Source organism: Amblyomma maculatum, chromosome 1 (genome assembly GCF_055883805.1).
Source record: "Amblyomma maculatum isolate TAMU_Amacu chromosome 1, ASM5588380v1, whole genome shotgun sequence".
NCBI lineage: Eukaryota > Metazoa > Arthropoda > Arachnida > Ixodida > Ixodidae > Amblyomma > Amblyomma maculatum.
The window spans coordinates 59,446,655-59,463,864 of NC_139344.1; positions in this window are offsets into that span (position 1 = coordinate 59,446,655).

Sequence of the window (17,210 nt, forward strand, 5' to 3'; positions counted from 1 at the left end):
AAGGCACCCAATCGTCTGTGTCTTTGACTGATGGATGATGTGCTGACATAAACCAGACGTGTGCTGTGTCGTCTGTCAGTCTCGCTAGCACTTTTCCGACATGAATAAGCTATTTAGTTGCTTCTACCATTTCATGTATGCTTCAACATGTCCTGTATGTTGTGCCACTTGCACAACTACACGCATGGAAGGCACACACTAAAGAAACAAAGAGAAAGGTTAATTTGTTCATTATTCTAAAATGTGCACCTTCAGTCTCTTACAATGGCTGCCAAAAACATGCTAATGATGCAATTCTATAAATTATTTAAAGCTAATATTCATACATTTATCAGTAAATCATCTCTTTCGCACCAATACACCTTATGCAAAATTGCTGCCATCTATCGGACCTTCAGCGGACCGCGCTACACGATGCCATGTTCAAGGGTTGAGAGCGTCGGCTGTGCTTACGGCTGCTGCCGTCGCGTTAGCTGCGTCTGCTTTGTGCTGTGATTTTCGTGTAAGCAAAAAATGGCGGAATAATAGACGATTGACTTGTCCACGCTGCCTAAATTCCAATTTTACTTCGTCAAGCAATGCTGCACTGCCAAAACTTCTTGCGAACGGTGGTAACAGCGTAGCTACAAATGGCAAAACCTTTGTTGTTGCTCCGGGGCATTCCTTGATATGCTACTCAAATACGCTTCCATGAAAGTGCAAAACATATCGATATTGCTTCCGGGTGTAAAACATGTCTGCGATGTCATTACGCATACACGAAGGAGCTTAATGTTGTTTCTTGTTTTCTTGTTGTTTTTTTTAATAGGACTGATGCTTATAAACACTGCTCTCTGATGGACCTTCACAGTTCCCAGTGAAGCGCGCACACTACTGTTCCAATCCTCTGTCTGGACGTTTAGCAGCTGACGGCGAAACGCGACAGGTCAACGACGTGATTCCTGATCCTCCTTGGATATGTAGCTCCTGTTGCCATCACATCGTGGTTCTATTTCGTGAAAATCAATATATAGCAGATACTGCTGCCTGCGAAGTCACATAGCAGAGGTCTGCCTTATACCCAGATGCAATGTCAAGCTTATTCATTGACTCGTATTCGAGCAGTGGTGCTTTGTGCAATGCGCAGGGTTTGCAGCAAAGTCTTTCTCTTCTCCAATACCGCATTTTTTCTTTTTCTTTTCGTAATTCTTGATGGAATTTGAAATATTTCAATTGTTTTTCGTTGTCCATGTCAGAGATGAGCTTAGTAGTGAGAAGGCGGGAGGGAGCGAACAAGATTTAATGGCTTTCTTTGCTTGTGAAGATATTGAATGAAAAAAAACTAATCGCACTGTGTTCTCATGCAATATTCGACACTGGCGGCATTCTTCACGAAATCGTTTTGAGGAGAAGTAGTGAACGTGTATGGGAGCTGTCTAATGTTAAATGGCAGTTTTCTTTCTATAGCTGCCGAACATATTTTGCAAAGTCCGAATTTATGGGGCATTCAGTCAGTTTATACCTGAAAGAACACAAATGTTTTCAGTGTGGAGCTGTGATGCATGGGATTTTTTTTTTTCCTATATTGCAAAACAACAAGCATTATTTGCCAGCAGCAATTTAGGAAAGTAGTAGAATGTACCAAGCAGTGGGCATACAGAAAATGTGATGCATACATGTATAGGGCTGGGTACTTTTGGACAAAATAAAGCTGGAAGACGTGTGCGCTCATTCTTGCCTCTACTGCGGTAGCTGCAGTGGCAAACCTCACTGCTAAGCGCAGTAAGGCTCGCTACAAATGATATTACTCTGTGGATAGCGTCAAATAGTTGACAGTTTCAATCCCTACCTTATTACACTGTTTTCATGGCGCGCCATGAAGGTTAAATGAAGAAATGGCATTATCCAGTGATATAGATGGGAGAAAAGAAAACCGACGTGGTCTAAATTAAGGCGTAACACCTTTTTGATGCACCTCACACAACTCGCAGGAAAAAAATCTCGCACTAATTAAAAAAAATCAAACAGCGCTGTGATTGCCATCACTATAGCAACAACAATCATGTTTACTCGCGGTAGACGAGAGCAGCTAAATGGTAGGGGCAGTTGCTGCCACGTATATACTCTGAGTCATTTCTTTTGCAAGTCGTGTTCTGGAGACGCATCTCAGCAACTGAAGCCTGGATGTAGTCGACTATATTCAATTCATCGATGAATCGAATGCGTAAAGACGTTAAAATATCGCGCTGGAATTTAAGAAAGCAGTCTGGTGCCTTTGAAGTGTCGAAACCTGTTCTGTCTGGATACCTGGACGTATACATATGGGCGAAATCTGTTGACAGCTTGTATGCATGAAACCTTAAAAGCTGAGATGAATTAGCGCAACAAGGAAATCGGGAATAACACTCTTGCACATCTTTTATGCGAAAAGGCGATGCGCAGTCCGTCTACAGGCAAATTTAACACACCATGGGCAATATATGTCATCTGCCTTTGCACCAGGTACTGATTTGCAATCATCCAATGCACGATAAATAAGATATTTTACAATTCAGGCGCGCCGTTGATCGAAAGTGCACCTAGCGCGACAATCACGCGGGAGCAGATTAACACAAGCCTCAAGAAGAAGAAAAGAAAAAAAAGCTCAAGGGATGTAACTTTCTGCTTCTTTCCTTCTACACCCTTATTTTAATTTTGCGTACAATAAGGGGCACAACAGTATGTCAATATTATCGAAAACAACGAGCATTAACGCAGCCGGTTGCACAACCCCCTAGTTGTTTGCTGCTCTTCAATGCAGCTACCCTTGAACATGGCGGAAACGCGCGCGGCGGCCGATAGATGGCAGCAATTTTGCATAAGGTCTATTCCGTGCTGGGAGCATGATCAAGCATGCAAGGTATTGAATTCAGTTTAACTGCTCTGTCTGTTACATTGTGTCAGTAGCACCAGATGTGCAGAGTCGATCACACTTGTCGAGCGATCGCACAGTGTGGTGCGGAAGGAATAACCTGAAATTCTAAAGGTGCTACTGGCTTTCCCTGATAATACTTGCACTCGCAGGCAGCCGAAAATACTTGTGAACAGCACAGATACAAGCTCCTTGCCAAATGGAAAAAATCCTCTATAATAGTTCACTTAATTTTTGCTCTGCAGAGAACTCTTCGAGCGCTCTAGATAAGTATGATCGACTCTGTACACTGCCAGTTATGCTAACAAATTTATGTAATCATTTACACCAATTCATTTTCATTACAAATACAAAACATATATTCTTGCTTATTATTCTCTTCTTGACTAAACTGCCTTGCTAAGCGCCCGAGCTCACGGAGAAAGAAAAGGCTGAGGTTAAAGGAGGATGAAAGACGTTGCAGCGTCCGGTCGCGGCACGGCCTCGCCGGCTTCGAAAAAATGACATCAGGGCCTCTCCTAAGTTCTTTCCTTCCTCCATGGTCAGGTATGTCTGTTATTATTGCGAGTTGGCCAGCGCCATTTTGTTTAACTCAGTTGTCAGCTGTCATATCGCCGTGCCGTTGACAGCACTTTTTTTATATCTCCTCAAGTCTTTTTATTAATTTAAAATTTTATGTTTGAAATGTTTCTCAACCCCTAAGGGCGCCTTTAAAAGTGAAAACAATTGTGCTGGAAGTGTGTCAAAGCACTGCACAGCCATTAGCGCGATAGCGCGCTGTGCCGGCTGCATTTGGCAATGGTGCTGCCGGGCACGCCAATCGTTTGGAATGCTGGTACCATCCAGATGACTGGCAGTCCACAAAATAACCATACAATACACTCTTCTGCTCAACGCCCACATGTCGACAGAAAACTGTGACCAGCACACTTTTTTGGAATCAGTTGAAAAGGATGTACAACGGCCTCGCCTTATACAGCTTGTTCGGTCGAAAAGCCATTGACGTAGTAGTAGTTGTATAGTAGCCGGTCCCCCGTGTCGGAAATAATTGGGGGCTGCGTAAAAAGAATTGTTCATGGTAATTTATGGTTCCAGTTTCTGATGATTCATTAGTATCTGATAGGTGATGACGAATTAGTGAAATCATTGTAATTGTAATTGTGAAATTATTGTAATTATAAAGAAGTGAAAAAATTGGGGTTTAAGCTTGGCTTGAACCTATAAAAATACGAGCGAAAGCTGCGAAAGTAGCTGCAATATTCTTATTAATACCGCATTTCAATCTGCGGTTTTTCATATTTTACAAATACAAGAATGGGAAGGCACAATATCTTTCCCACTTTTTCTGTGGGCACCTGAGCCGTGCTCTAAAGGAATTGAGGAAGGTAGTAGTGAAAGTGGAAAGAGAAAGAGGTACCGTTATGGAGGACCATGGAGTAATTTCAACCACCTGGGGATTTAACATTTATACTGACATCGCAGAGCAGATGTGTGCCTCCATCGAAACGCAGCTGCCAGTGAATGCGTTCGAACCTGAGGTACTCTGGTAGCCGTGCCCAAAACCACTATGCCACCACGGCGGGGCACATAGTTTGTTTTATAAGCTAGCTTTCGGTGAAAAGAAGGCGCAGTATCCTTTTGGGGGGATACTTACACTTAATCTTGTGAATGTCACACCACCTTTCTGAAGGTCAAGCAGCCGGATGGTTTGAGAAAAGGAACGCTCAGTATATTATGGCCACACTTTGTCCTGTGGCTCTTTGCAGGTCAATGGCTAACCCAAGCTGACATTGTGTGTTAGTTTATAGGAAAGGAAAGGCACAGTATATTTCAGATTTTTCTCCATGGACACCTGAACCACATAGCAACAGTTTGTGCTCCTGCTCCTTGAAAGGCAAATGAAGGTCAAATGGGAGCTTATGCTGACCTTGACCCAAGGTGGCATAGTGAAGCTTTCACTTCAAAAAATGGAAAATGGGGTTAAAGGTGGCAAAATGCGCAAAATGATATCCAGTGCTTGATGATGCTTTCTGCTAATTAATAAAATTTTGGGTGCATATTGGTGAATAAATTATTTGAAATTAGACAATGGCTATTTCAATGCACGGAATTAACGTCATAACCAGAGGTGGCATCATAAACCAAAAGTGATGTTATAGAACAGAAGTGAGGTTGATTGAAATGACATCAGTTGTGTAATGGCGGGCAGCTGAAATTTTTTGTACTGTGCACCGTGCTGATGAGACTGCAGGATAGCCGGGTGATCTGTCGTTGACGCGATCGTGTTTCATCTTACTCATCTAGGTGTCTTCGCCATCTTTACAGCACATTTTATAGTCGCTGCAGCTCTTTATTTTAGGCCCACATGACCAGGTTTATGCTAGTGCTCTTCATATTTAAGGTGCCGTGCATAAGCATGTGTAGGATTCTGCATTAGGGGAGCCAAGTTCTATTGCAGCGCCCCGGCCCCTCGATCCCATTCCCACCAAGACCTATATGGCCAAAACGCCGCGCAATGGCAGGGAATGGCTACAAGAGTTATTTTGTTTCGATAGAATTGCAACATGCACAAAATATTGACAAACTTGCATCTAGTGAGCTATACAGGGTGTTTCACTTTACTTTAACCAATGATTTAAAAAAAAAAAAAAGCAAGGCTTGTAGCTGGCCGAGTCCAACAAAATATTTTTTGTCGTTATGTAGTGCTCCTCAGAGTATTTTTATATTCTGCTCAATTAGCTAATTAACTATGATGAATTACTCAAAATCTTTATTTTTTATTTTGCCGCCAAATGTACTTCAAGTTGTAGAGGCAATTAGCTATAGCTGACTAAATGTTTTCTATTAACCTACCTCCTATGTAATTTAGATTTTTTTGGAATTTAAAGAAAACTCGTGAAATATGGCAAATACCACATCACTGCGCTCTTGCGCTACCATATTGCAGCACTGCCAAGCGTGTTTTGAATTAATGAAGCGTGCATGCACACTCCCCGTTTCGAAATGATTGGCCGGCAATTGCCATTATTGGCATAGCCTCATAACTGCATCTGCACATTTTGTCGCAGCGCAGAAAGCCCGAGCCACGGTCAGCGATAAGCTATGGGCATGTCACCGACACCAACCTTGGACGGAGATTGTGTCGAGCTATCACAGTGATGAAACAAAAAAGGAAGAAAAAGCACTCATCACCTAACTCAAGGCAGGCTAGATATTTTTTAATTTGTGTCATGCTGCAGCTTGTAAAATGAGAAGCCACCGCTCACTTGGACACTGTCACTGCATACATTTCGATCATCGAAACGTTGTTGCGAGCACTGCAATATTATAATGCACGGGCGCAGTCACGTGACATTATTTTATATTTCGCAGGCTTTCTTCAAATGCCGGAAAAATGATCACGGCATAGGTAGTATGTTGGTAGAAAAAAAATGGAATATGTTGTTTACGAACCCTCTTCATAACTTGATGAAACACACCTGTCCCCAAAGTAAATAATCAGTATTTTGCGAAATTTATTTGTTGATTATCCAATTGAACGAAATGTATAAATACTCTGAGGAGCACTACATGACAGAAAAGTATATGCTGTTGCTCTCACCAAGCTGCGTTGCACCCTTTTTTAAAATCCTTGGTTCAAGTTATGTGAAACACCTTGTTTATGGTACATAACTTTGGAAGGGGAAAAACAAGCGCATCGATAAACCTTGTGTGTTTATCAGTGCGCTTATTTTTCCTTTTCTAATACAAAATAATTATCATCATCAGCCTGACTATACCTACTGCAGGGCGAAGGCCTCTCCCATATTTCTCCACTTAACCCGGTTCTGTGCTAGCTGCATCCACTTGACCCCTGCGACCTCTAATACAAAAGCTGCATCCACTTGACCCCTAATACAAAATAGCATGTGCTTAAAAAACAACTCAAGCTTCGCCATGGAGGCAAAATTGAAAATGACGCGACTATGTGCTTCTCACAACATTTCCTTCAGTCCCCAGCTTTCTGGGGGTAAAGGTGGCAATAAGCAGTTTGTGCAATGCAACATCATTGGTCTTTGGCCATCTGTATTTTCAAAAAACCTGCCTGGCCAACCATAACCCTGCACTTTTAAAAATGACGGCACAGATGCAACAGAGTAAAGGTACAGGACCACTTCGCACTCCCCTGAGACGATTGGGGGGGGGGGGGGGGGGAGGGCTGAGGGGGAAAGGGGGCAGTGTGCAATCAGTGTGCAAACTGGTGCTGCATTAAGTTTTAAGAAGTTATTTCCACCTACTAGGGGTGCCTTGAGTCTCAAGAATAGTGGCACTTGTCACCACCACACACCCCTAACCCAGATCAAACCAAATGGGAGTGGCTTCATAAGCCAGTTGGACCAATTATGATTTTCACGGGGGGGTCTTGGCTCCCTACCAAGTGGCCATGTGGCTTAACATTCTTGAAAATCCCAGAGGTCAACTCCTAGGCCTCTGGTTCTAAAAAGACAACCTGTGGGGACTATGACCCTTATAACAAATCATTATCAGCCTGAGTCTCCACTGAAGGGGTTGGAGGTGACTGTGGACTCCTCCACATCAGTGATGACTAGGGAGACCCTTAAAGTAGGCAGTGCCTTCTGGACTGCCACAAGCCCAAAAAACAACCTCCAGCCCAGCTACAGCATAAAAGACAATATGTTTAAATTATGGTCACTCGTTCCCTCGTCCCCGCTCAATATCATGACTTAAAGAATTATTCACTTGAACTGCCAAAGCTGTTAAACACCTTGGTTAAAGTATACGAAATATTTGCATAATACCAGCTGAATATACTTTGCCTACAAGAAGCACATAAACTGAACACACAAATTTCGTGACTAGTTATATCCTACTCCACAAGCACAGGTAAAGCAGAGCTCACCCATCGAGTTGTGTTGCCATTGTACCCTAGAAATCAGTTTCATGCCGAAATTTGTCTCTAAATACTAATCAACGGATGGTGGGAGTACAAGCTCGTATTTTTGTTATAACAACAGCATGTTCACTCTACATTCCACTAGATTATAGGTTTTGCAGCAAGAGAGCTTGAAAAACGAATTGATCTCCTCCCAGAGCCATCCTCGTTGGTTGCAAACCTTAATGCACACGACCCATTGTTGGGATGTCCAAGAACTGACTCATGAGAGGTACTACAGAAAACCTGATGTCCTTTGAATCCTGCTTATTTACCAAGCAAGGTAAAACATACTACAGCTATTCCATGTATGAAGCAATAGACCTTGTCATCCACTGTCCGCTGCTCTTTGCTGCTACTGATTTGGCTATCACTAATCTCTATGGCCGTGGTCACCTTTCCATTTGTTTAAAAAAAAGCAAAAAATAATGAATACATGCATAAATAATCACAGGAAGTGTAAAGAATATGCTACTGGTTAGAAATTGTGGACCTCTTCATATTTCATCTTTATGAATCACTGATATAAGTGTAAGTGAATGTCAATCCTTGGTCACACTGCATATCATAAAAGCTGCATGAAAATACATTACAGAAACGTCAGGTGAACCGCAAAACAAATGAAGCACTCCAGTTTCCAATCTTTGAATGACTTCCACAAAAATTGCAATTGTTTGGAAATGCAGGCTGTTAATTGCAACATGTTCCCGGAGGTAGGAAAGTATGAGCTGTCAATTGCTGTATGAAAGTCCTTGTAGGCAGAGCACTGGTTCTATGAGGATTATACAGATGTCTCCAAGTCTTCTCTGCTCTTGTGTGCAGCATATGGCCCCCAGTTCTCCAAGTCAGAAAAAATAAGCAAATGCACAAGCATGCATACTGCCTAATGTTGTGGCATCCTATAAGCCATAAGACACGTCATAGAAAAGAAAATGTGTACATCTGCCATTTATGCAGATTTCTCAAGCGTGGCAACTGCCTTGATGGTAAATGGCATATGAATAGAGCAATCAATTTTCTTTTCAAAAACCTCATGTTATTCTTGCAAATGCAATTACAGTGTGCTGGGTGCCAGATTACCGTAACATGCCTAGAAATAGGCAGCCAATAAACTCCCTGTGTTAGCTACACTCCCCAATACTACAGACACTGAGAAAAAAAATACATGCCAAGACCTCAAACCAACCATTAGGGACGAAATTCAGTGACAAAAAGAATGGAACACACCTACCAAAAACAAACTATATGCAATAAAGCGAAGGGTAGTAAACTACCAAAAAATGAGACAGATTTAAAGGAGCAGCTTTGTACAGGCTTAGGATAAAACATATACACACACACACACGCAAAATATTCACATTTTCCAAACAATGCGCTAGCATTGCATTGGAGCATTGCATTGGCCTAGAAGCTGCGACTACTTGTTGCCATCCATGTTTTATTCGTGTTTTGAGTCTGGAATTGGAAAGATGATGTCTCTTCAGTACATAAACCAGATACTGATAATAGATCCATAATTTCTCAGTGATGATCATCAAATGTTTCCTTTGAAAAGAGTACTTAGGTTTTCATCAAAAGTAGGTTTCACATGAAACTTTTTTATCGGCCTAAGCCTCAACTTCTTTCTCAATCTTGAAAAGATGCTTTGTTTTTGTTTGTTTTTTAAGCCCACACATCATAGGCCTCATCATAATTGCCCAGGCAAGGGCTGCCACGGAGGCATCCTAACCTAGTGTCACCTTAGTAATTTTTGCAGATCTCATTATATGCGGTGAATTAATTTTTTAAGACAATTGATGCTTTATCCCTCTTTAAAATCTTCATACGCAGCACACTCAAGTTAACCACTTACCTTGTGTTTTGCACTATTTGGCCTCATATCCTCTGAATTGGGAAAATCCATTGTCATGAGGTGTTGTCCCCTGTAGCGGCTGATGGCAGCAGTTATGCCAAAGCCGCAAATACTGTCTCAACCATCAATCTCTTATTTCATCGCATTTATTTGGGCCCATATACAAGCAGCTTGAGGGGTCTTTGGCCTCCTTTACAAATTAGCAGATAGATGGCATAAAAATGTATTAGACAAGAAAAAAAATACATATTTTCACTGTAACGTTATTTAAGCAATACATTTCACAAGGCAGATGAGCTCCGATGGTGTTTATGTATGAATGTCTATGCCAATCTCTAGGTAAGAATTTACTAGTTGTGGCAAGGTGTTTGCAATCATTTGATGGGCATAATTGGTCCTCGAAACAGGGATGAACCATTTTTCGTGGTTGTGCATATTATACTTTTGAACAGTGTGACATAAGCTTGCCATATTTGTTAATAAATTATTTGCAAGTTGTTTTAGACAAAAGTATCAGGTACGTAAGAGATTTTGATTGTACAGATGACTTTTCGGAATGTTGTGCTTGGTGAAAAGTGTGCGAGTTGTAGGGCCCGTTTGCAATGGCATGTATTATTTTCTTTTGCATGAATAGTATTTTCGACGAGTGGAGGCTGATGTTGTGTCCTGAACAAGGTGGGAGTAGTTTACATGTGAGGCAAAGTGAATCATAAATAATCAGTTTAGCTTACATTGGTAAGATGTTGCGGATTCGATTTAGAATACCTGTTATGCAGCTTAGTTTCTGAAATATAAAATTCTTGTGCATGTCCTTTTGCAATGTGCTTGTGAAGTATACGCCAAGCACTTTTACTTAGTTGACAACTTCTCTATTCTCCGAGTTAAATAAAATACCGAGTTGTTGCATACTCAATACGTAACAGTATATTGTGTGTCATTGGGATACACATACCTCTTGTTTTTAAGGTGACTGCATGTGTCTTTTTGGAGTTTACCTTTATTTATTTATTTATTTATTTGAAATACCCTAAAGGCCCAATAGGGCATTACATAGGGGGCATTAGGGGGCCTTTAAAGCATTAAACCTGGCTCCATCTGAGTGACGGGTGAGGAAATTATTTGCTTTGCTAGTAAGGCCTGCATAAGAATTTGACGATAAAAAAACGCTAGTATCATCTGCATAGTTTATGAATTTTGCATCTTGCTGATAAGAACAATATCATTAATGTATGAGTTAAAAAGGCCAAGAATACCTCCCTGAGAGACACCTGCTTTTATTTGTCATGTAGATGATATGCATGTGCTTATGGATTCATATACTGCTGTCAATTTTTAAGGTAGGATGTTAGTAGTTGAAGAGGAGGGCCTCTGTTGCCATATCTTTCAAGCTTAAGACTAATGCAGTTGAATGCTTTTGTAAAGTTTATGAATAGACCACTTACAAGTGACTTGTTTTCAAGATTTTTTAATATGTGATATTTCATTGCTGGAAGTGCTAGTTCTGTTGATTTATTTTGTTGAAAAGCATTTTTAGCTCCTGTATTAAGATGGTGCTTTTTGCTAAAAGATATTAATTGGTTAAAAATGACTTTTTCCAGGCAGAATTTAAAGGAGCAAACAGTCTACGAGTGCAAAGCAAACATTGAGTTTTTTTTTTTTTTTATGTTTATGCTGTTGGCATTGACAGGAATAAGTCTTATGGTGATTATTGGGGCAAAGAACATTAAATGCTATGTGGAAGGAAAAACAATGGTACGTTGCTTTTCCTTCCACTTTGCATTTAATGTTCTTTGCCCCAATAATCACCATAAGTCTTATTCCTGTCAATGCCAACAGCATAAACATAAAAAAAAAAAAAAGAAACCCAACGTTTGTTTGTCCTCGTAAACTGTTCGCTCCTTTAAATTCTTGAATAATGAGCCCCTCATTTCCCTTTTTCAAGGTAGAATAGATATTGGGTAGTAATGTTTTATGCTGCACTTGTCTTCTTTCTTGTATAACACAATTACTTTTGCAATTTTTATTTTTTTTTTCAGGAAAAGTGCCTGATGTTATGTATAAGTTATATACGTGAACTAACACAGGTGCAATGTCTTTTATGATATGTTTGATACGTCTTATTTGAAGGTCATCGGTGTCACAGTTGTATGAATTTTTCAGTTTGAGAAAGACTGAACAAGCTTCTGCTGTAGTTGTTGCTCGAAAAAAAAATTGAATACTTGGATACAGGGAAATGAAATGAAAGCTAAACATTTCGACAGATTTGCCTGTCTGATTGGGTTGATAACCCCACAACAGCACCTAGTAACTGCTCGGATATGGGAGTGCCGCACTGTGACCAAGAAAGAAGAAACCGATGCCTTTTTTGCTCGTCGACAGCTCAAGCACAGGATGCCCAAGCTTTAAACACCCATTGAGGCTTTCACCCAAGAAACAGCAGCTTCCGAAGCCAACAAACACCGTGCCAAGCAATGTAGAAGCTGGCAGAACTTCAACCTCGACCTGACAACACCCCTACTGACCATTCAAACGTGGTCACAAACCTGTCTTCTAGAAATCTAACACCCGCCAAAGGTTCAATTCTGGCCAAGGGACACAAATTTAATATTCAGGCTCACAGACCGCCTCTCCCGAAAATTGTATCTGCTCTTGAAGACGGCCTCCAACAACATCGAGAAGAAGTCAGGGTCAAAACAGTCAGAGTACTGAAAGGTTCACATTCACACCGAAAAGAAGAAAATCTACCACAGGATGAACGGCAGGCGCTCAAAGACCTCCAGAGAGACATGACCATTCTAATCCTCCCAGCAGACAAGGGCAACACAACAGTCGTTCTGGACAGACAGGACTATAAAAAGAAAATTTCTTCTCTACTGAACAGTCAAGAGTACGAAAAATAGAAGAAGGACCCCACAACAAGTACCCAGGCAAAGTAGAACAAAGTATTGAAAGAAGTTTTCAAAAACCTCCCAAACCACCAAAACCTCTACCTGCAGTTATCATGCACCAACAGATCGGCCCCAGCCTTCTACGGTCTGCCCAAAGTCTATAAACGTGGGACCCCTCTATGCCCGATTGTCGACTTCCATTTCTCCCCCCTCCATTCGTTGTCGGAATACCTGCACAAGCTCATAACACCAATCACGGGGAAAACCGCGACCCATGTCCGACATGCTGGGCATTTTATTGAACTCATATCGCAGGTAAGCATCATGACTCCGACGAGTACCTTGTTTCCTTTGACGTGGTGTCTCTTATCACAAATGTCCCTGTAAAGCTCGCTATGGCCGCCACTCGAGAAGCCCTACAATGCGACGATACACTCAGCGCACGAACCCCACTCAGTGTAGACGAGGTATGCCACCTTTTGGAGCTATGCTTATCAAACACATATTTCTCATCCACAGGAGAATTCTACAAACAAGTTAAGGGAACACCAATGGGTACCTCCATCTCTGTCGCTATGGCGAATATAGCTATGCAACACATCGAAGAACGAGCTCTCAACTCTTTCCACCTGCTGCCAAATATTTTTCTGAGATATGTTGATGACTGTTTCTCAATTATTAAGAAATTTGAAGTCCAAAATTTTCTCTTTCATCTAAATTTCATACAACCGGAGATTCAGTTCACCCTAGAAATGGAGAAGCGAGGCGCCCTGCCGTTTTTGGACATTCTGGTGACCTGAGAAAACAATCGTCTGCAATTATCCGTCTACCGAAAACCCACCCACACAGGGTGATATTTGCACTTCATTTCAGACCACCCGACAAGCCATGAAACGTCAGTTGTAAAGACCTTATTACAAAGAGTGGAAACACACCACCACAGAAGCCGACAAAGCAAACAAAAAATGCTTGATATTCAAGGAACTAACCACGAATGGCTATCTAGAAAATTTTATCCGGAAAATCATTTGCCTTCAAAAATGCGGCAAGGGAAGAAAATAACCAACAGCAAGCAACTTCATCTCAAAAGTATGACACTATCCCCTATGTCTGAAGAGCCAGTGAAAAAGGTCTATAAGACCGTTTGCAAAACTTTGGAAGTCAGCTTCTCTGCACAGCAAAACCCTCTTCACCATGGTGGCCAAACTTGTTTTGGAGGCAGAAGTTGGGGGCAGCGCGAAATACTTCTGTGTCAAGCATGATGTCATGCATGAACCTGTATAGCAGAATTCCTTCGCTTTTGAAAACGAAGAGGAAGCATACGAGCCGGAGAGGCGATATGAATGGCACTTGCGAGGAACTGGCTTCCCCGATGGATTCTTAATACCATAATTGCGGCAGAAACAACAGGCAGCCGGGTGCAGGAAATGAACGTGACCATTATTGTCACAGTAGACTTCTCCTGCACTGCACCCAACTTTGGCTCTCAAAACAGGTTTAGCCGCCATGCTGCAGGGGTTGTTGCTGTGCAGAGAAGCTGACTTCCAGAGTTTTGCAAATGGTCTGAGTGGCGCACAAGCCTTCATACACTTTGGGGAGCGTGCTACGCTTTCCCAAAGATCGAGCGCCAAGAGAAAGAGTCCAAGGCAATGTCTACAAATTCCCTGCACCGACTGTGACTCTGCTACATTGGGGAAACAAAAACCTAAAAGAAAGAATTCAGCAACACAAGAACGAAGTACGGAATTTTTCAAGAGAGTGCAACCCCGTAGCTGAACATTCAGAAGATTCCGACCACAGAATAAACTTCGGAGAAACGTTCATCCTGGAGACCGAAACCAATTGCCGGAAAAGACGCCTTCTCAAGTCATGGCATGTACAGTTGACCGCAAATAATATCAATCGGACAATAGGCAACCTTCCTGCTGTAAACTTGCAAGGTTTTCACTCCCTCCTGCCCATTTCACAAAAGAAAAAAAATTACAAGGGCTCAACGCTGCTGAACCAAATATTGAGCAAAAGCATTAGCTGCGGGTGACTGAGCATTCTTCTCTTTTTCTTCCTCAGCCCACATATAAAGCCCTACTTTAATCAAGCCGTATGAACGTGCCTTAGTGGCCTATAGGGGTAACGTGAATGCCAAGGTCCTAGCAGGTTGATTCTGACATAACCGTTCCATGTGAAACGAGAGACCCAAGTTGGCAACTCCTGCCAGCCCACACCCTAGTGTCACGTGGGGCGTGACGTCACAGTGCACATGGGTAAGACGTGGCTACCGGCCATGCTATACTGAAGGCTCAAAACCTAGAGTAGTATTGCTTTCGCAATAAAAGATGCCAGTGAGCATCCCTGCACCTTCGACACCGTGACTCGTCTTAACCCTCCCCCCCTCCTTCCTTCTCATTTCTTTCAAACCCATCTCATCCCCTCCCCTCTTCTCCCCTTGCACTTCTCCCACTCGACCATTCCTCTCTTGAAGAAGGAGCCGAACGAGCCGGCTCCGAAACGGGTTTTTATAAACTAAAAAGTGATGGTTGGAGAAATTTCAAGTTTTACTTAGAGAAATGAAATGTATAGGGTGAGCTTGGACGTGCGCAGGAATCCATGTGTGTAAAGTAGTGATTAAATGCATTGACTTGATCATCTCCAGTTAAAAAGTGTCCATTTACAGGTATTTACAGATTCAGTGTTTTGCTTTGTCCTATTACTTCATTTAACTTGATCCAGAGCTTGTCTGTATGACCCTCGCATGAATTATATGATTTCTTGTATTCCTTAGTTCCTTATTTCACTTATTTCTAAAGCTTCAAAGCATTTTAGATCGTCGCAGTTTTGAGATTTTACAAACCTGGCATAAAGCTTATCTCATTAATTTTTTCAGGTCTTTTGTGGTCTAAGGCTTACGATGAGACTTGTGGCTTCTTTGTTTGCCTATAATGTGTGTCATATAGACAGTTGTGAATTAAAAAAAAGATATATGCTAGCTCAGCCTCCCCCTTCATGGATCACTGCCTTGTCGTGGCGGAGGGGCTTGCGAAACTCGATGAAGTCGAGACCTCTGCTGTGTAGGGCCACCCAAGATAGACAGGTCACGGCAGAGAGTTCTGACAAAATGTGATTCACTGGAGAAGGTAATGGCAACCCACTCCAGTATTTCCTGCCAAGAAAACCCTATGGCCAGTCACAATACCATTAATGATATGGCGCCGGAAGATGAGCCCCCCAGGTTGGAAGGCGTCCCACATGTTACTGGGGATGAACAAAGGGTGATTCCTAGTAGATCCAGGACGAATGAAGCAGCTGGGTTAAAGCCAAAAGGACGCTCAGTTGTGCATGTGTCAGGAAGCGACCGAAAAGTCCGATGTTGCAAGGAGATATATCACATAGTAACATGGAATGTAAGATCTATGACGCAAGGTAAACTGGATGTCGTCAAGCGAGAAATGGACAGATTGAACATTGATATCTTGGGTATCAGCGAGCTCAAGTGGACCGGAATGGGAGAATTTAACTCCGGCGACCATTACGTCTTTTATTGTGGGCACGAATCCAGGAGAAGGAATGGGGTCACTCTCATAGTAAACAGAAGAATGGGCAAAGCAGTGCTAGGGTACAACCCCAAAAAGGACCGAATGATTTCATTTCGGATTCAAGGTCACCCTTTCAACATAACAGTTATCCAAGTCAATGCACCGACCACTACTGCTGAAGAAGCTGACGTTGAGAGATTTTATGTGGCCCAGCAATGGCTTTTAGACCGCACCCCATCATCAGACATCGTTTTTCTCATAGGAGACTGGAATGCTAAGGTCGGGAGTGAAGAAATATCCGGAATTATAGGCAAGTTCGGTCTTGGCGAGCCAAATGAAGCTGGGCAGAGGCTAGTAAAGTTTTGTCAAGAAAACAACCTGACCATAGCGAATACTCATTTTCAACAGCACAAGAGGCACCTGTACACATGGACTTCACCGGACGGTCTGTACAGGAATCAGATCGATTATATTCTTTGCCGGCAGAGATGGAGAAGCGCTATACAAGCAGTAAAAACAAGGCCTGGGGCCGATTTTGGCACCGATCGTCAGCTTCTTGTTGCCAAAATTAAGCTTCGATTGAGGAAAACGCAGAAAACTAGAAAGCCTTTCCGGTATGATCTGGATCAAATTCCATTAGAATATGCTGTGGAAGTGAGGAATCGATTTCAAGAATTAGATCTAGAAGACAGAGAGCCCGAAGAGATGTGGACTGATGTTCGTGATAGAATACAAGACGTTGCTACTAAGGTAGTTCCAAAGCAAAAGAAATGCAAAAAAGCAAACTGGTTATCTGAAGAGGCTTTGCAAATAGCTGAGGAAAGGAGGATGGCAAAAGTTATGGGGGAAAGAGAAAGATACAAGGTTCTCAATGCGGATTTTCAGAAAATAGCAAGGAGAGATAAGAATGCCTTCCTGAACATACAGTGCCAAACAGTTGAGGACAACAGCCAATTAAGGAACACAAGAGCTGTGTATAAGACAATCAAAGATATCAAAGGAAGCTTCTGTGCTAAGCTGGGTGTGATAAAGGACGAACGAGGCAAGGACCTCACTGAAGCCTCAGAGATAAAGAAGAGGTGGCAGGAATACACAGAAGAACTGTATAAGAAGGACC